General features: G+C 37.6%; 1 protein-coding gene across 1 annotated transcript in view; it reads right to left on the reverse strand.

Moving 5' to 3' along the window:
• LOC131682254 (rho GTPase-activating protein conundrum) overlaps positions 1-21,407 on the reverse strand; it is a 324,666-nt gene extending 303,259 nt beyond the window's left edge. The window contains exons 1-2 of the mRNA XM_058963609.1: positions 21,215-21,407; positions 20,194-20,708 (exon numbers count right to left, since the gene is read on the reverse strand). The gene's annotated coding sequence lies outside the window, so the exon portion shown is untranslated. The remainder of the gene's footprint in view (positions 1-20,193; positions 20,709-21,214) is intronic.
• Positions 21,408-21,703: the final 296 nt, after the last annotated feature.

The raw sequence follows: 21,703 nt of genomic DNA on the forward strand, positions 1-21,703 counted from the left end.
AGATTATACGGTATGCGCGCCAATAGAGATGCTTCGACATCTCCAATGGAGCTCTCGGAACGACTCCAAACTTAAAAATCAACAGAACACACAAAATTTTTGCGATCATTTCGTTAAGTTCGTGGAAATTCATGTATTTTCATGAAGGAATCCGGATCATGCAACAGCTCAGCCCGGGAACAATCTGACAGAAAGTGCTTGTATCATATATGTACCACTGATTTGATAATGGTGCTATTATCCCATCACCATATGAGTGTCATGAACAACGAAACCTGGCGGAAGTGAAGCTAGGTTTAGGTCTGATGGAACAAAGACAGTTTCTAGAAAATAAATTTGGCCTAAACTATCTGCTTTTAAAAAAATAATGTGCCCTTTTTAAATTTGAGCCGCCATAATGACACCAAAGTACCACCAAATTTATGAGTCCAAATCCTTATTTTTCCGTTACAGTTTATTGCAAGAATTGCAAGAAATCTTTATCATAAACCAATTTGATTATTAAACTTCCGTGAAGGCAGGTACAACCTATTTGTTTCATTTAACAATGCTTGCTTAAAGTTTGTTTGGGGTACAAATATACCCAACAAAACCGTTAGCGTTAGTGTTTTTTCATGTGTACATAATTAAAAAAAAATATATATATATTTTTTTAAAAGCAAAATATCGATACATAGTAAGCGAGAAACTTGTGTAAAATTGTATAAGTTTCAACTCTGCTGAATAATAGTATCTGTTATTTGGTATAACAAAGCACTATAGCAAAGCAACTAGAAAATGCTTTTGGATTGGTATCGTAATTTTTGCTTTTGCGGATGAAAGAGTCAAAACACATTCATGAATATGATTTGTATATACTATGCAAGACGCATCATTCGAATCGTTATCTTCTGCAGCCCAGGCTCTGGAACATACTTACTTTATATACACGTACAATGCACCGGCTCTACCTATTCCTTCGACGCCTTCCTGTTTCATCTCCGTTACTGCATATTGCTGTATTTTTAACGTTTGTATTGGCGTTTGCTTTTAAAAAAGCATCGGAATAAATATACTTTTTGACCGGTTTTTGAAAAAAATTGTTCAAAAGGAAATTTAATAAGCTTTACAACGTCGTAGAAATGGTCAAAATCGATTTGAAACTACCGGAGTTATAGCAATATGAAGGAAGAAAGAGAATTTTGACGTATTTTAAAGACTTGTTCTACACAAAATGAAATATTACCTAATTAAACAGCCAAAACACGAATATTTTTAAACAGGTTACTTTACGAATGATTTTAGAATAAAACTATCCAATTTAATTATAAATTTATTAAAAATTAGACATACTAGAGCGATTTTAGTTCTGGGGTACGAATGTACCCCACAAAACCGTTTACGTAGAGAAAAAGTCGCCGCGGCCTAAGTATCGGTTTTAAAGTACTTGTCGAAATTTATATTCCATTATAGAAAGTTGAACCGATATTTTCCGATAAATTCCTGTTGACTTGGTTTATTACTAATTATCATGAAAAATAATACGCAAAGAGATTTTAGATGTGAAACACGTATTGTTGAATGATCTTTCATGAATGTTCGTTTAAAAAATTAAATAATTCAGGCAGTTTGCGAATCTGAAGAGACGGAATTTTATGCAAGAATGAAAAAATACAATATTTGAGCACCAGAAAATACGACGAATTCTAGCGATTCAGAGGTGCTAACATTTGGTACGGTTATATGCGTCATCCATTCGTATTACGAAGTATAATTCACTACTACAAAAAAGACTGCGTTTTGTGTATAGACGCAAACAGTGTCATGAAATGGATGGGTTGTTTCGTTCAAAACCCGAACCCGACCCGACCCCGATAATTTTTAATTTGAAGAACCCGACCCGAGCCCGAAAGTCCAAAATTTCATAAACCCGGACCCGACCCGAACCCGAGAATTTCAAATTTGAAAACCCGGAACCCAACCCGAACCCGAGAAGCTTAAATTTACAGAAACCGAACCCGACCCGAAACCCGTCGGGTTCGGGTCGGGTCCGGGTTTCGGGTCCAAAAACCCGAACCCGACCATCTCTAATTGATACCTAAATTTAGTATTCCGCAGTTATTTTCTTCTGCTCGGGTTGCGGACTGAGGAGTGAGCCTTTCGTGACAAAGGGCACAGTAAATGGCGAGATCTACAAATCTGAGTGCCTCGAGAAGCGCCTTTTGCCGTTCTTGCAGAAGCACGACGAAGCTCCGCTATTTTGGCCAGATTTGGCGTCATGCCACTATTCTAAAAGTGTCCTGGAGTGGTATGAGGCCAATTCTGTCCATTTTGTTCCAAAGGACATGAATCCGCCAAACTGTTCGGAGCTGCGCCCGGTGGAGCAGTACTGGGCAATGATGAAGCGGGAACTTCGGAAGAGCAAGAAGACAGTCAAAGACGAGAAGGACATGTTAAGAAAATGGAAAAAACTGAGAAACTGGTACCGGATGACACTGTAAAGACTTTGATGGAGGGCATCAAGCGAAAATGCGTTCAATTTTACACTCAAGGCTCCATCGATTAACTTTTCTTTTGATTTTTGAAGTAAATATATGTATAAAACTACCCTAAAATTTTGGTTTGATTTTAAACATTATAAGAAAATTGGCATGACATTTTCGGTGTCGCGATAATTTCGTGTTCGCCCTTTAAATACATAAACTCTAGAAAAAAATCACTATGAAGTCAACTCATACATTATTTTGTCTTTGAAGAAAACTTACATATTAATTTTTGAGAAATAGTTTATATATTATTAAGGTAATTCACAAAAAAAATTAAAAAGAAATAATATCTCCGCCGCTCGTGAACGGATTTTGACAATCTATAGCTTGTTAGAAAAGTATTTTCATTAGCTGTCTATTTATATCTAGCGTGATGTGATCTCTTTGTTCGAAAGTAATTTGCTAAAAAAAGTTATTTTGACAAAATCACCCTATCTCAGAAAGTAAACAACATATCGAAAAACAAAATAATAGTGTCAAACTGTTACGTTAGGCCTTTCATTTGAAACTAGTTTCATTAAAATCGATTTAGCCATTGCTGAGATAATTACATGACATTAGTGTGTTTACACACATACACAAACATATATACAGCCATTGTCCCAATTTATCGAGCTCAGTCTATTGGTATATGACACTTGGCCGTACGGACCTCGGAAAAAGTTTTCAAAGTTTGAACGAATCCCATAATTTCTTTTGTAAGAAATGTAAATATTGAAAAATTGAAAATTTTATGAAAAACAAATTTAAAATTACGCACACGCTTCCCCAACGGAGCCGTCAGTATGGAGCTGTCTATTATGAATATCTTTATTGAACAGATCAGCACTCTTGTACTGAATAGACCAATCGATTACTGTTCTGTTTTGCTTTGACTGTCAGCTATGCATGTGAACGAACTGTCATGTAGAAATGTTACCAGAAATTGCCTTCAATGATGCAAAGTGGTCGAGAGCATCTCTGCCACTGAATAATTTTGTTTCAATGTGGAAGCCTCGCTTAAATGCCCTTTGACGTAATGACACGAACGAAACCTTCGCTCTGAAAATTTACAAATTCCATAAAGCAAGACCTAACTGTTCTACGTCTAACGAACCTAAGGGGAAGTCCCTTACCGACAGTAAACTGACACGCCAATAGCTTAAACGTAAATCAAATCGTAGTGTCAGCAAACTGACGGTAGCTAATAGCACACCGAAAACACCGAAAGGTTTTACGGAGCGCGATATGTGATTTGAATAAATATCGAGAAAAGTGTCGTATGATTTATTTTCGTCGCTTGATCGTTCCCGAAACAGCAAACAACTGTGTGTTTAGTCTTAAGTCGTGTCTTCTTCAGCAACTCTAGCTTTCGATTGAAAAAATGTTCAATTCTTTGGCAACAAAAGCCCGCGGAAAGATTATTATCTGTCAACCACACCATGCCGGTATCCAGCAGTCTGACAGGGGGCGGACGTGCAGGATCGTGGAGGTCATTAAATATTTGAATAACTATGAGGCTCTCACCGTGCATGGTGTATTAGAAATTAGTATACCGCGGGACATGCGACTTTCTGATATAATTTTAAATGTTCTATCAAGTGTTGCACAGATCTCAAAAGGGGCAACGAATCTTGCTGACATTTTAAAGTTGTTTTGTTAATGACAGTTAAGAAGTGTTAACAGAGTCTTACCTTCTTTGTTGCTATAATTCATTCGGTGATAATTAGAACCATACAATAAAGCAAAAAGACCAATTAATTAATTAAAAGTGAAAAAGAAATTATTGCAAGTAATTTACACCCAGAATGCGACGAATATATTTTTGTTTTTTTTTCCTTTGATATTCCTTTATTATCCTTGCCGCGACACGATTCCCAACCCTGGACATAGGGTTAGTGTTTTATAAAAAGATTTTTTAACCTGAAGAAAAGGTGACTTAGGGGCCATGCATAAATGACGTAGAATTTTGGGGGTTAGGGAGGGTACACCAAATTTGTGACGAAGTCTGACGAGGGAGAGGGTAAATTCTACGATTCGCGGAATTACAAGTTCACAAAAATACGAAAAGATGTTGTATGCGGATTTAACTTGCTACATTATTTAGTTAATGTCTAACTAGTAGACTTAGTTTGGAAGCTGAATTAAATTTTCACTTCGGATTCAACCAAACAAAATTTAGTAATTCAGATGAACGTATGCTTCTTAGAATCATTGGCAGCTGCAGGATTGTGAACTGGGAGAACTTCTCTTTATGCTCCCCTTGACATAGAAATGGGCTTATTTTGCACGCAATTTGCTGTTATAATGAAAATGTTGATAAAAGTCGTCAAACATTTTGAAAGGACATGTATTTAAAATAATTGAAAAACATGTATTTTTTTCATCACCCGGGCGCTTTGCATGGGACGAGGGGGAGGGGGTAGGTAAATGCTACGTTATTTACGAGGGAAAGGTTAGAATTTTGTGACCAAATGCTACGAGGGGGGGAGGGAGTTGTCAAAAATCTCCGAAAAAGGCTACGTCATTTGTGTACGGCGCCTTACCCTATTTACATCTCGACAAACATATGATTACGGCCTAAAAGCCAACTGTCAAAATCCACTTTGAATGGAAATTCCAGACAAACCGTTACTAGTCAAACACAGTTCACAACAGTTTATGAAAGAGAAAACTTTTCTCTTTCATTTACTACCAACATCTGTCATTGGCGTGTAACGGTTTGTCCGGATTTTCCATTCAAAGTGTATTTTGACAGTTGGCTTTTAGGCCGTAATCATATGTTTGTCGAGACATCTATAATAAAAATAGGCGTTTAGCAAAAACACTGAACACAGTTGCAGAATACATTATTTAACTTAGATCAACGAAAAGGAAGTCCGATATCAGTGTATTTCTCCAGAATCGACGCAAATGACTAAATGCATATGTATAGTTTTCCACAAACCTCACTAAACTCCCCGAGCAAAATCCTCACAAGCAGTCAACCAAACAGTCAGTGTCGTTATGCTGCTCGAGTCCAAATGAAAGTTTAAATATCAATGATCATCAGCAGTGAGTCCCAAAGACAAAACTGAAAAAAAAAATGGCAGAAAACCAGAAAATAAAAACTTTTTAATCACCGCAAGACAGCAGGACAGTTGCACGGTGATGCCACTTAAGAAATTTCATCAACGGAACCGAGGTGGACTCCCTCGACTGGCGTTGCGCGTGTTGCGGTGCCCTCACCAACCACTATCGCTTCGCTATGGGAAAGGCTGGCGAGTTGTGCACGCGAGGAATTTTAATTTACGCAAATTTTGGGCTATAGTCGCAAAATATGACCCACCCGGCAAATATATGACACCGCCACTAATGAATGGAAAAGGCAAACAATTTTTCTCTCACATGGAGATGCGAATATTCAATTATGTTTGGACCTCTTTTATGCCTGCCATCCTATACATTTTCAGCTCTCCTACCGCTTTAATATTTGCCCGTCTCGACCGAGAGAGGAGGAAAGATAGTCTTATGGTCCTGCTTCTACGTTTCGCTCGGGAAGTGTAAACGTAGTGCGTAAGCAATGAAGTCATTGACAAAATAATAAGCTTAATAAAAGCTTGCGACCGGGTGTAGATTTTACTGTCTAAATAAGTAGATACCTATGTAGCATTATTTATACTATGCGGCTACGTGAGGGCCTGTTGCTCGGCATATCAGGTTATCGTGACCGCCGCGCGCTCTGTTCCCCTAGAACACAAAGTGGAACGTCTAAACTGTCGAGAATGCAGGTTGTTTGAACTACGCTTCAACCAGGTGCAACGACCAGAAATCAAACTGATAGCGAGGTTAATTACTTGAGCCTTGAATATTGTTGTTGTTGGAAGTTCGATGCGCTGTTCTCAGTTTATTGCGTTTTGAACTTTTCTGAAGGATCAAATTGTTCTGAGTTTATCGAGCTTTTGGTTGATTTCTGTCGACTTGATAATATATTTAAGGTTTTTTAAATGGGGGCAAGCATAGTGAAGTTGGTAAAACAGTTGTAAGCAGCTCACCTGGATATAAATTAACCTACGCGGCATCAAATCCGTTAATAAATTCATGAAAAAAATCATTATTTTGAAAGGTAAACCGTTTCCGAAACCATGACTCAGCTTCTAAAATCACAAATAACCTACCTCGTATTCATGAAATAACTTTACTATGGGCAAATGTTTGATTCTACAAAACTACTATATGCATGGGTTACTGAAAATATTGCTTGAACATTTTTTGTGATTATAGTTCATAACTTGAGGGTACACTGGTTTTTATCAACTATATCAAGCCAAGAATTAAACGATGCTCACAATTTCAGGAGGAGACTCAAAATTTGTTAAGTGAACAACCCAAAATAGCCCATCTGTTTTCAAAAATTTATTGCGGATAACACAATTACCGGTCTTAATGATTAAATCAACCATGCACAGTGCTTCAAAACATGTTTTCGAGAAACTTCATTGGAAGGAGGTAAAAGTATCCAGATTTGCGAAATGACATATTCTACAATGTTTATGTGTATAAAAAGCGCCACACGCTCATTCAAAAATACTCAAAATTTGAGTTCCGAGCACTCACATTTATAAATCGAGGCAAACTGTCAAAAAATGAGTTTTGAGTTGAGAGTATTAACTCATCTCTTGAGTAATCATTAAGTTTTACAGTTTTGGGTGAAAAAATACTTTGGACAAATGAATAAAGTTGAATATCAACTAAAACTTTTAAAAAAGGACCTTGCTGTGAAGGGAAAGACGTGAAAACATTCAGGAAAATCAATCGTAAGTTTCGCTAAGTTCTTTTTTTGCTTTAACCTAATTTTTGTTGATTTTTTTCAGATCCAGCCGTTACAACGAGATTATAATGTGCATGCTATCTAGAAGAGAAAAGCTCCCGGAATATATGGACCGAGATCCATACATCGTGTTAACGCTGGGAGGTTCAGGTAAATAACATTTTAAATACCGTCGAATTTCAATATAGATATATTATAAATATGGAATTGTTATTTCAGTGTTGTATTTTGTTTTTGAGTAAACAGTGCTCAAATTTTTAAATTTGCTACTCGAACTCAAAACTAAGTAAACGAGAAAAAACACACATTTTGACTATGTGCACTTTTTATGAAATTGAGTAGCTGGCGACTCACTGAAGTTGTGGCCCCCCTTAAATACTATTTTTGATACTCGCTAATTTTTTTGCGGTTTCTAAATGCAAAGTTAAATTTTTATTGAATAATTTGTAAATTAGTTTCAATTGGCATGCAGCTGTCAAATGCCTTTTTAGACACCAGCGGAATGTCGAGCGTCAACTGATATCAAACCCCAAGTCGTTCTAGAAGTATGTGAACGAGCAGCGTAAAGAATCCGGTTTACCATCGGTTGTCCATTATGAGAAGTTTTTCGGCTAATCAATCATAAATTAGACAGCGAAAAAAACAATATTGCTTTTACTTCCAACGTTTCAATGGATTTATTCCACCTTTATCAAGTGTTGTCCGACAAATTTCCAAGCGTTTTTTTCAGACGAGAGCCTTCCACCACAAGATGTCGTTGACACCGTCAATCGAACGAGGCAAATTCGGTTGATGGACGAACCATCAACCGAATTTGCCTCGATAATACTGCCATTCTTGCAGCAAAATTCCAAGATGAAAGCAGGCACGTAGTCAGAGGGAGGCTAGGGGGTTAAAGCCCCTCCTCCCTAAATTTTTCAGAAATAGATTTAAGAAACAATGTTTTCCGGAGACTCTTAAAAAATGTGTATTTTGTTTGGTTTCAACAAATTATGGGGGGAATGGTGGGGAAGATTGCTATTTCGAACTACCGAAGACAGCGGTCACGACATCTACTGTGAACCGGGGTGACTTTGATCATCGGGGTGACTTTGATCACTCGAAACGTTTTTCGTAGATCGCCTATTAAACCAGAATAGTCTACGGAATCATTATAATTTGAAATGATTTTTACTCTAAACATATAAAATACTGATTTGCTATACTTTTTGAGTATATTTTTCGATTTTTGGGTACAAAAACTACAAAAAACCGAAATTTAACTTTATCTTTTTTTATTTCGATTATAGAGGTTTTAACCTTAAGGTCATTCGCCTCTTCGGGTTAGAAAAATCTCTTATGAAAATTTTCTAACTTTATGTGCGGAGTCGGGACTCGAACCCAGGTGCGCTACGTACAAGGCAATCGATTTACCAATACGCTACGCCCACCCCAACTTTACCTTATTTTTACGAAGCTTCGTAAAGTGTCTAGTTTTTATAAATCAAATAAATCTCAGATTTGAGCAAGAATAATAAATTATAAGCGAGTTTTTATTTTCCTTTAGATTGGGATGTGCCAAATTTAGTTTAAAGAGTTTGTTTATTTTAAATTCATTTTTTTGTGAAACTAGTTGCCAATTATTTCAAATTATTTTAAGCTAATATTCACAACGTTTTTTTATTGTTCAATATTCCAACGTATTAATATGGATGAAAATTTTTGTACATTAATAAAGCACTGAAATAAAACAATTTTATTAGTTTTAAAGGTTTTCAGAATCTTTTATTCTAGTTGGACACAAATTATACGTATTTTGGTTATTCAATTTTTACAGTACATTGAAATACTTCGTATAATACCAATTAACATCTATTTAACAATGAGTATCTTTCCAGAATTAGTTTAAACAAACATTTGAATCAAAAACATTGACATCAATAACTTATTGTGGGTGAACATGCAGGTTATCAAAGTTACCCCGGAATACGAAAACGGACTTCAACTTGAAATCATTTTTGGAAAAATAGCTGAAAGCGGACAATTTTAGGTAAAACCATCCAATTTTGTCTAAAAATATGTAATGATTACTTCGAAAAGTGATCAATGTCACCCCGGTTTACGGTACTCAGTATGCTGAGTATGATAAAACAGTTTCTTTCATATTGTGTGACTTGTCGGAAGAATAAAAGAAACCGTTACTTTAATTCTTGTTGTGGTGATCTGTCGGATAATTGAGTCGCAGAAGCAAGAAACGATGCTCCAGCCATATCCAAAGGCTGTTGACTTCCACTTTTTTCGCCTAAGACCAAATATTCGTGTTGTGAAATATTTGCTGAACGGAAAATGGAGAACATCACCTTTAACGAGTTCTACCTTGTCAGGCATTCAGTGCTGATGTCATTCAACAAATTAGCCCAGGTGAAACCAGTCATTTTGCATAAAAACTTGTAACACGAGGTTGATCTCATATATATGGACGATGAGAAAATCAATGTTTGGCTACAAGATCTGATACCGCTTACTTGCACCGTGGCCATTAAATGATTCCTGTTTCATTTGGAAGAAATGGAATTCATCATAAAGGACACATCTAGAAATTAATTTCCCATATATTGAAAGGTGATTTGTGGTGCGAACCTAGGTGGACCGACCCATTTCCTCCTACCTGAACCTGCACGTACAAAGCATAATGCGATAGTATCATTACCCGATGAGAAACACATAACAAAAATATTTCAAACTATATCTTGCTTTGTTACTTGTTATAAATTTCTGTTATTTTAACTACTAACGAGACCTTATTTATAATACAATGTGTTACGATTGCATTCTGTTATAATCTGTTATAATCTTGTTATTTCATTCTGATCGGGTATACATATTACATCTTTACACATCCATAGGCTCCAATACCAATACCTCAAAAACAAACAATTGCCAAATTTGTGGCTAATGTTCAGATAATATTAACGATAAGAACTGCGTCTAGTATCTCAAAATCAACAGTCAGCACCATCTTTGAGGAAGTCAAAAGGCGTAACCCAAAGCAAGAAACAAAGATGAAATCAGATATTCGCGAACATGGAAATGGCAGAAGCCATGATAACACGGAAGTGTACGAGATAGAAATGCACGACCACCATGGCGCTGTTGGTTAGGAAAAATATCTTCCGGCCTAGTAAACAGGTCTCCACGTACAACCGCTAGTCGCTCGCACGAGATCTGCTGGGCAACCATTAACGTTTTATCATTTTCATTGTTTACATCATGTAAATTAGTTAAATCATACGCAAACTGAATTTCTGTGATAGGTTAGTGCACTGTACGCTTAGTACAAACATCAGGCATCTCACTCAAGCATGCTAGACAAAAAACATTTCAACTAGCTGATGACAGTATAGCCGAGAAGACAGTTTTTGTTTTCGCGTCATTTTACAAAACTACAAGGGGCAGCCCTATGGGGTTGCACGAGCTGTAGACGTAGCACTATACTACTCAATATTTATTTTCTTAGTACATTTATAGTAATAATAAATCAAATATATTTCTTACGTATGGTTTAATCACAACCAATCAACATCGAATATTACATATTGAACCAAACCTTCTTGGTTATCAGGTCATTAATCTGTAGTAGGTGATCGAATCCGATTAAACTTATTTAAGAAAATCTGAAGAAAGAAGACAGAAAACTGTGACCGAACTAATATCTGGCACTAAATCTTTATAGCGCAAGATCAGCTTTTAAAAATTATAAAAACTTTTCGATTGTGTGTGGTAAAAAACCCGGACCAGTGAAGAAAAATCAAATTTTAGACAATATAATCACATTTCATGTATAGACCAAGTATTCTAGTTATATTTTGCCATTATTGTAACTTTCCTAAAGCACGCATACAAATAAGCCGAATGCAGTGGTCTTAATCATATATCAAAACTATAAATATACAAGAATCGAAAACAATTTTATATATGGACAAGATGCGTTTTTGAAACGGTTTTTCAAGTGGCAGTCAGGGCCGTCTTAAGACTACACGGGGCCCCTGGGCACTCTTGAGCTAGGAGGCCCCTACAATTGAAAAGCTATAAGTAGTACGCTGTAGTAGTACGATGATAAAAAATTCCCAGCTTTTCGGTACAGTTTCCACTCCATACCACTCTGAGGCTCTTTTACAAATTTAAGCCAAATCTGTGAACCGTGTTGACATTACTTTAAAAATAAAGTGGGATTTAAATTATACTGAGAACAAAGACGATTTCAGATTTCCACAACCTGGTGTCGTTGCCGATGTCCAAATATCGTCATGGACTTATTAACTACGCTATAGTATTCCCAGACGGTGTAATCTGACCTTCATAGTTGGTAGACGTTGTTTGAGGATAAAAAGTGCTTCCATCAAGACGAAGAAATTTTGGGGTTGGGTAACGCTACCAAATGCCCGAGGTTCTTCAAATACCCTCAAACACACGCACATTGCCGAGACTCATTTATTCAAATCTAGGGGAAAGTCAGGGTTTATGTGTGTAAACACTTTAAAAAGGCCATTTTCAACTTTTTTATTGGGATTTCATGACGTTTGTCTACACGATGGTTTATTTTTTCTAGATAAGGCGGATGCATTACAGAGCATCATTATTGGTATTGTGTCAGTCTAAGATTGACCATGCAAAATGAAACTTGCCAAATCCGACCAAATAGTACCGAGTCTTCGTAAGACTTCAAGAAGTCACTTTTGGGCATTTCCATGTGAATTTGTTCATTTACAGACTCAAATATGACATAGAAATAAATATTTTTCCACATCCGCAAATCGCTTGCCAATCAAAGTTTTCAATTTTCTAGTTGGTTGGCTAAGGTTCGGTACCTTCCAAATTTTGTACACTTGGTGTGCCAAATGTTTGTTTGCTGTAGTTAAAAATAAATTGAAACTTGAATCGAAATGTGGGATTGACGTTTTAACTGGTTCAATAGTCATGCAGAGCCTCGTTTTTTACCGCTCTGATGCCCTTTAAACAACTTGATCACATAGGATACGGTGCAATGTGCGATTCCAAGCTGCTACAGATCTATCCTGCCGCTTTACACATACCAATCAAATTGGACGGGTCGTTGACCTAGTTTTCTGCTCGAAGGAATATTGTGTATTTCGGTCGAGAAGTCAGTATCCCCCTTCTGCAAGTCGACACGCACCACGCACCGCTAGTTATCATGATGCAATCGCCTGGTTGCCCGGTTATGCCGGTAGTTGTTCCAGCTAGCCAACTGCTGATGCAGATGCAATAACCAGAAACTTCTGCCGAGTAATTCAGGACTGGTTACAGAATAATCTCCCAGTAAACGGGATTGTTTCCTCGGCATGGAGTACATCGGCGCTGCGAGTCCTTCGCAGAAAACGAAATGCATGCTAAAGCAAACAATCGCCCGCCACGAATCACGACTTTCACGTTGCCAGTGAAGCATACCGGAATCTCAACGCTGTTCTGTATAGATCGTAAGTACAACGAGTTCAAGTAGGCTTACGAAGTAATCCTAAAGGTTTTTTGAACTTTGCAAATTCAAAACAGAAAAATTCCAGTGTTCCTTCCAATGTGTACCTCGATGAAAAGGCAGCGTCGTCCACTGCAACAGCTTGTGGATGGTTTGGCAATCATTTCGCATCCGTCGTTGCTCCCAGTTTAGCATCTGATCAGGAAATCGATATCGCATTAGTAACTGTTTCGAAAGATATCGCTGTCTTAAGCACCTTTTCGATTTCACCCGACATGGTAATAGCAACTGCAAGAAAGCTAAAAAGCTCTTTCTCCCCTGGACCGGATGGGATTCCAGCTGTTGTCTACTGTCGCTGTGCCGTGGCTTTTGCTGAACCTTTGTCCCGCATTTTCAACCAATCATTTGACCAGGCTAAGTTCCCCAACCTTTGGAAACAACCCTACATGTTCCCGGTGTTCATGGAGGAGAAAACACAAGTGAACACTTATACACAGATTTGAAATCTGCTTTTGGCCGAATTGCCCATGAAATTCTTCTCAAGAAGTTGTACAATTTACGAGCGCCCGACATGCTTACGTTGTGGCTAAGCTCCTACCTTACGCACAGAACGCCTTGTGTGAAATTGGGCTCTTGTATATCGGCTCCGTTTACCAATAGATCAGGTGTACCGCAGGGCAGCAATCTAGGCCCACTGCTTTTCTCACTGTTTTTTAGTGTTAGATTCCGGGTACAAGCTCATATTTGCCGACGATCTTAAGCTGTACTTAGTCATCCAGTCAGCCGAGACTTGCCACCAACTGCAAGCACTATTTGACCGCTTTGTGAAGTGGTGTGGAATGAATTAGCTTACTGCAAATATTGCCAAATGCTACGTGATAACGTTCCACAGGAAGAACGATCCGTTAATCTTCGATTACAGTATCGATGGGGTTGCACTACAGAGAGTCAATGCAGAATATGACCTGGGTGTAATTCTTGACCACAAGCTGTCCTTCAATTCTCATATGACCAACATAATTGCGAAAGCAAATCGCCAGTTGGGACTCATTTCGAAGATTTCACGGGATTTTACGGATCCGTACTGTCTAAATTCCCTATACTGCGCATTGGTCACACCAATCCTCGAGTTCGTCTTGCCGGTTGGGAATCCCCATCACCTAACCCAAGCAACATATTTTATAGTAAAAGAATATTAATAACTAATAATGAAACCAAATCACGTGTAATAATCAAGCCGGGTGAACATGATCTCAACTGTTTCATCACCAAAAAAGCCCCAAGGCGGAGTCAATTTGTAACATGTCATTAAAACGTACGCTGTATTGCAAATCAATTATGCCATCTAGTTTCAAATCGAGTTCCATTATGTTTGGAAAATTTTCGGTGTTGGAATAATGCGATGTTATTTGGGCAAGATAATTTGGAATATTTGAAAGCAAATATTTTGCTCTTCTATACTTAAATTTCACCGACGCATCTAGATTTACCGTGAATTTTTCAATTTTACGTTTACATTTTAAATGTGCCCTCAAATAAAATCAGAAATGAATGAAAATATAACAACAATATATAGCGCTCCAGGCAAATGACGCAGTTTTCGATTGCGCCTACCAATATGCAATTCGAATATGGTGCACAAATTTATGAAAGCATCATGGCCGCCTTCTCGTTGTGGCTGATTAACGCCATCTCGTTGTTGTAATTTTTTTTAATTGTCGGCAAGTATTTGACGAGTTTCCAAGTGTTTTGGTCTTTATACGATACTTATTGCAAACAAACACTGACAGCTGCTATCCACTATAGCATTCAGTTACTTTCAACTAACAGTTATCAAACATTATAAGCTCCACCTACTGAATATCGTTTAGAATCGGAGTAATAAAATGGAAAATAATTCTTTTAGTCAACAAACCCACTTTTTACGGTCTGATTAGTAGCAACAATCTTGTTTGTAGTCTATTAGCAACAAACCACTATCTAAGAAAATGCTTTTATACTTTTTTACAACTGATATTCAACCAAATAGGCTAAATTTTTTCGTAGACTCGTTACATATGTTGCTTGGGTAACCTGGTGTTTAAAATTGGAGAGAGTACTGAAAATGTTCGTACGCTTAGCTCTTAGGAACTTGTCTTGCCGTGAGCCGCAAAATTTACCACCGAATTGTGACCGTTGCCAGCTGCTCAATTTTGAGACATTAGAATGTCATCGTAGTATCCAGCAAGCTACTACCTTGGTGGAAATTTTAAACGGAGAATGTGATGCGCCTGAATTGCTGCCCGGCTTAGATTTCCGAGTAGTGAGGAGAACACGAGATACGTTATTATTATTGTCGAGGTTCCATCAGACATCTTTTGGATTCCATGAACCACTGTCTTCAATGATTCGAACCTTTTCTCGTGCTAATTATGCCTTTCAGTTTGGTGACTCCTCGGAAATATTTGCAAACAATATAAGAAGATTGTGTTTACTGTGATTATTATGTGAATTAGTAATAAGAATCAGGTCAGGTACTTATAATTTTACTTAACCCATTATATCCTAGCGTATGAAATTTCATACGCCGAACTATCCGTCGTTTCATGCGTATTTACTGTAGAATTTTGACATCTAATTGCTTCATTATTGCACTAATGGGATCGTTGCTCCTCATACTTCATTGTGATACAATACAGCAGCCAATTTTTGTCATTTTATTTACATTTTTGAAGCGTGTATAGTTGAGGAAAATGGCAGCTGGAAAATAAGCAATACATTTAATTGAATTTTATTGTTAGAATTAGTGCTAATAATTTCACTATGTGACAAAACGTTGTCACAGGTGTAAAAGAAGAAATGTTTCACACATTTTTTGCATGAGGTATTTTCATTCTCAAAACCATTTTAAGCGGCGATTTTGTGTTTCCCATAATCTTTGATACACTTTATGATGAAATTGAGGATATCACTGCATTTGGCTCACTTTTTGAAATCCCTGGGTTATAATGGGTTAATTTTGTTCATTTAACCTTACAACAAGATAGTGTTTTTTATGCCCATTTGAGGGTGGCGCCTGGTACGAGGAGGCCAACTCGAACGGACTTTTTCCCACCCAAATCATTTGAACTATTATGTCCGATGATAAATAAAAGCTGTCCCATGTGCTATGGGATTCCCAATACACACGATACAAAAGTTACAAACATTTTTTTGAAAATTAGTCTATTGAATGGTTTTATATTCATCCTACGTGCGGGGCCCCCAAAATCGCGGGGCCCCTGGCCCTGGCCCAGTGTGCCCATGCGTAAAGACGGTACTGGTGGCAGTGTATTCATTCATAAATAGGCTTGGTAGTATGTACCTATAAGTAGAATCAAAATACTATAGGCTGAGTGAAAATGAATCACGTGAAGGGGAAATGAATCAATGATTTGATCGAACGTAAATAATAAACTTTCGATGTGCAATTTAGTAACAAATTAGATCTACCTACCTACACATTCGCCTCAGAGCGAAAGAGACAACTAATACCACGACACTATGCTAACTGTGTTTGCAAATCGAGCTCGCTTGTACAAACTATTTTGTGCACGAATAATTATACATAAAAGTGTGCTAGAAACAACACAAAAGATAGAATAGTGTTTGAACGGCAAGTACAGTCGCATTCACTGGGTAGCGTACCTCCACAGGCAGTGTAACGGACTTCTAACTCAGTCACACTGCCTGTGAAAACACACAACGCAGCGACCTGCTTCATCTGTCGCTCAACAGGCAACTGAGCTGGTCGGCGAAATCCGTCCGTTTAAATAGTCGATGATGACGTCATTCATAGAAGCGTAGCGCGCTAGGTACACAAATCTGTCGTGCTGGACTAGGGAAGCGCTATCTTCTGTATGTAAATGCGCGATATTTTGACTAGGTTGCTCATTATTTCATTCGTTACATACCATTTTTGTAGAATTTGCAACGTGCACCCCTATATCGAAAACAAAGACGTAGTCCTACGTCAAAAAAGTATTTCTATTGGCACTCAATTTCATTTTATGCGGGGAAAGCGTCCCGTATTAAAATACTGTTAGTTCGGTAAGTCGTGATATTTTAAACAATCGAACAATGAGCAAGACAAACGTGAAAAATTAAGCAAGCCAAAAAGGGGTATAACAACGGGTTTCCTGAGGTGTTCATCAACCCACGAATTATATACGCTCGTATTTTACTAATTTTGTTGACACGCAGAAACGTGCACAGATAACGGCAGGACTAACTGTTGTGATTTTATCCTTACTTTCAATCGGATGTCGATTGATGCTAAACCACATATTAGTCAATGAATCATAATAAACTTAATGTGCAACTAGCAGCAGCATTTTAGTCGCTTTCGATGGCCTCCAATTAATGTCTATGTAAGTTTGAAAACAACGTGGCGATACAGTGAACAAACATCAGTAGGCCATCACGGAGAGCGACTAAAATGTTGTAACTAGTTGAGTCTATAAGTCAATAAGTTGGGATTATTGTTTCGATTTCATGTTTTCAAAATATGGCAGTCTTTCGTTTTATTTTTGTTCGTTATGGAATAAAATGAGAGAGATGATCAGAAATCATGGAGAAAGAGAGAAATGAATCAATAAATTGAAATCGACTAGAGAGTAGCTTTTCTATATTTTCTATACACTCAACATGAGTGCTTTCAGAATTGCGCCCAGATTTTTTCATCTTCGAAAGACCCTTACGTCTTCGCTATCCGTAAAGCTTTGATGCGTTAGGTGCAACCGCTTCCATTGAAACTATTTATCAAATTGTGGTAAAATGAACCTGTAATAAAATAGACATTACAGATTTGTTCAAGTAGTCGAACATCTTCCAATCTTTATGATAATTGTGGAAAAAAATGAGGGAATTATTTTTATTAACAAAACAAACCAATTATTTAACAGATTAGTGTCAATATATTGCTTTTCTATATTTTCTATACACTCAACATGAGTGCTTTCAGAATTGCGCCCAGATTTTTTCATCTTCGAAAGACCCTTACGTCTTCGCTATCCGTAAAGCTTTGATGCGTTAGGTGCAACCGCTTCCATTGAAACTATTTATCAAATTGTGGTAAAATGAACCTGTAATAAAATAGACATTACAGATTTGTTCAAGTAGTCGAACATCTTCCAATCTTTATGATAATTGTGGAAAAAAATGAGGGAATTATTTTTATTAACAAAACAAACCAATTATTTAACAGATTAGTGTCAATATATTTGTTTAACGAAGTGACGAATTGACTTAGAAAGTGTAACCGAAATCATCATAGAAAGTTGGGCTTACACCCACGTTTCTCTTCGGCAAAAGAGAAGTAAGTGCGATGTATTCCCTTCCATATGCCAGAATCAAGAGATGCTTGTTGATGCTTATAGTTTCTAGTTATTTTGATGATGTCATCAATAATGCAATTCACAAATTTTGTGTAAATTCGAAGATATTAGTAATCAGTGTGGACAATTTTCTGTAATAGATTAAATGCTGAGCAGTTGCTTTTAGTTGAATAAATCATTGATATATTATAATATTTCAGTACTAGGGTATGATTTGTAAATTTTAATAATGTCCTAGAAATATGGGTATCAAAACTCTTCAAATTGTCTCGGAAGTCCGTTATTTATTGCTACGGGACCATATAGCAATTTGATCTGGGAAGGCCACTCACGACCCCACGGGAAACTGCTCCGGAATGTCCATTCAGAGATCAATTCACCGAATGATTCTAAAACCACGAGATACAGCCTACTGAAGCAATTCCAAGAATTTTGATACCCATATTGCCAGAATTCCATTGAAATTCACAAATAGTATTCCAGCACTGGAACATGCCTCCGGAATGAAGTAACCCGGTTTATTTTTACCAAGTCTAAAAGTGGATGAGTTTCTAAATCCAAAACACCCAAAAGCTTCGAAATCGATTGGAATAGCCTTAGTTATTGGCATTTCAGTTTTGTGGGTACCCGGGTGCACCCGTCGGCCTGTTACGTAGTAAAAAAATCAGGAGCCCTTCCTCACTCCCTCCCCCTTGCTATATCAACAATGTTATTGACCCAAATGCTTAACTTAGTGATGTTCTAAGATGTCACAAAGTTTCAATTTTCAGCTATGGATAAAACATTGGAATTTCATTAATTGAAACCTGGAAAGGTACCCGGGTACCGCGGTGGACACATAACGGTTAAACATGTAGCTTGAACACCTTACGTTATCCAGCACGGTCAAGCATTGTCATATTGGGTTAGGGCAAAAATTCTCTGAACACTAGAATATCCATTGTTGTAACGAGAGTAAATTGTAACTTGTATATAAGTAATTAAAATCAAATTCAACATGAATAATTTGTAGAAGTACTATAGCCTTTCTTGTGACAAAGAACCAAACAAGAATGAAAAAAACTTCGTTTTTAGGGATTCCTTAGATTTGGAATTGTTTTCATTGAGAACTTTTCAAAATTTCATTTAGTTTCTAGTGACTATGTCGAGTCATCAGAATTGTAAGCTTATGCAATCATTTTTAAGAACCCCTCCCGAAACAAAATCCTGGGTACGGGCCTGCCTGAAAGCATCTAGTTCCTCGCGTCCAAATTCCTAATTTGGAAAAACTCTGCCAGTTTTCAAACGATTTTGATGATTAATAGGTCGTTGGATGCGAAATTGAATGCTCTCTCAAAATTTTTATTAAAACAAAGACGCTTTTTTAGAAGAGTGTTAAGTAATTTGCATAATTTTCATGGAAAATCGCATAATTGTGGTTGTTATCATATTATTGACCCTAAACCGCAAAATATCTTTGACAAAAGAACATAACATAGCATACCGTTGGAAAGGTCATTTTTCTTCTTTCCGGAACACTCAAAAAATTTAAAATCGGTTGAAAAGTGACCACGTAGAAATTTTTAAATGCCGAAAGTCCCGTAAAATAGTTTTTGTTTTGCCATAAATAAAGATTTTGAGAGTAATTCTTTTTCAAACATTGTCTTGTGTTGCATTTGGCGAGATCTACAACCTATACCAAGTCACTTGAAAAATACAACATCACTGTAGCACCGTGTAATCGAACCATGTGATCCAATGATCTGAAAGCTTCGAATGAGCAGCAAGATGCGAAATTCAAATACCCCTATGATTCTAAAATCTCAAGATCAGATAATGAAACTATTCAAAGATCAAATGATATAAAATTTTCCCCCTACGTGAGAACTACAAGATTCTTTTTCTTGGTACCCCTATTCTGATCGGATATAGTCATTAATTCTGTTCCAATTCGTACAGATACTTTTCTCGACACGCATCCAAAAATTCACACAGCCCCCAAAAATTCCGTTCGGTTGGTATACTCCATGCACTTGGTAGCTTCTTCGCCGTGAATATGCAAAAACAAATACTTACAGCTCTTATCAGTAGTCGCTTATTGTCCTCAGGCTTTGTTTGATTCGCAGCTGCTTACGCTGCAAAGTCAGCGATAAATCTTTCACTTGCAAATGTGTTCGTACAAGGTGGCAGGAATTGAAACCAAGCTCCAGTGACGAACGAATCGTAATCCAATCAATAGTATAGGTACTGCCCAGAAATTCCTATCGTGTTACCACTAGCGGCTACACAAATCATCTCCTCAAAATCACCAGCTTCATTCACTAAACTTAGCAAAAGATCTACGCAAAACAGCACTGCCGATGCAAACACTAAACTGCACAATTATCGGTTCTGCACGTAATTTTCACACCGTCAAGAACTATATATTTACTAGTAATCGATCGCAGCTTGAAACGCACGTAGAATCACAACACTTCTATTAGCACTTTCAACCAAGATCGTATTATCGGCATCTGTTTACTTCCACACACTAATCTCGTCGAACGCCGGAAATGGGCTCCCGGTGGTAAACAAGCGGTACTCAGCTAGAACTGTTGCACGTCGTAAATAAAAACTTTGGAAGGAACTGTAGCCGGTTTTCTAACCGTAGAAACCCGAGGACTTTGAAGTTTTGTTTTTGTTTGCACGGGGGATGATAATGAGTAGTCGAACAACCTTGCTTCTGAAACCGGTCACACAGTGTATCAACCAGAGAAATGCCACCAACTTTCACAAAACCATTTCCAAAATGTATAAAAGAGAAATGGCCGGCCAACTAATTGCTGGATCATTGACTTGCATCCGTGGATTTGTCACTCTTCCGCTGGTCCCGAAGATTTTGGGCAGAATCTTGGAATGCAACAAAGAATAAAACTCTACACTAGGAGTTTGGTTGCTTCCCTGATATATAAAGATATCCTTATTGCTTATTCTTAGACGTAGAATACGAATAAGGCTTATACTAACACAAGTTAACCTTAAATCACTCAAGTAACGTCCCGATGAGTTCTACTGCTATGCACGCGACTTCGCTAAAATCGATCGCGTTAACCGTTACCAGTGTTAAGTCGATCGTAAACACTTGAACTCCAAACAGTGTTGTCCGGCAAACCAACTCGACAATAACAAAAACACACTAAAACAAATGATAAATAAAAAGTAGAAGAAAAAACTATTGCACAAACGTCCAACCTGCACTGATGCCTTAACTCAACTAACTTCGCGTTCGCGGTCGGATTCCACAGCCATCCGTCGTAACTCGTATTATGGTTTTAAGTTTTTCTCTTTATTTACACTTGCGATCGCCATCGCATTGGATCTCGCTGTTTGCGTGCAGCCGAGCGCCACAAACACAGAAAAGCACGTGTCAGGCTAGATATCGAATTGGTTTCTCCAAAAACCGTGATACGCGCTGCGCAGCACAGGTTTGCGCATTGCCTAAGCTACTTCTCTGCTTGACGGTTGTCTGTGGTCGCACCAACATTTACAAACCATAGACCAGTCAGAGTTGAGTCAAGTGGCCGTGTGAAGGAAAACCAGAAATAAA

This window comes from Topomyia yanbarensis, chromosome 2, assembly GCF_030247195.1.
Source record: "Topomyia yanbarensis strain Yona2022 chromosome 2, ASM3024719v1, whole genome shotgun sequence".
Classification (NCBI taxonomy): domain Eukaryota; kingdom Metazoa; phylum Arthropoda; class Insecta; order Diptera; family Culicidae; genus Topomyia; species Topomyia yanbarensis.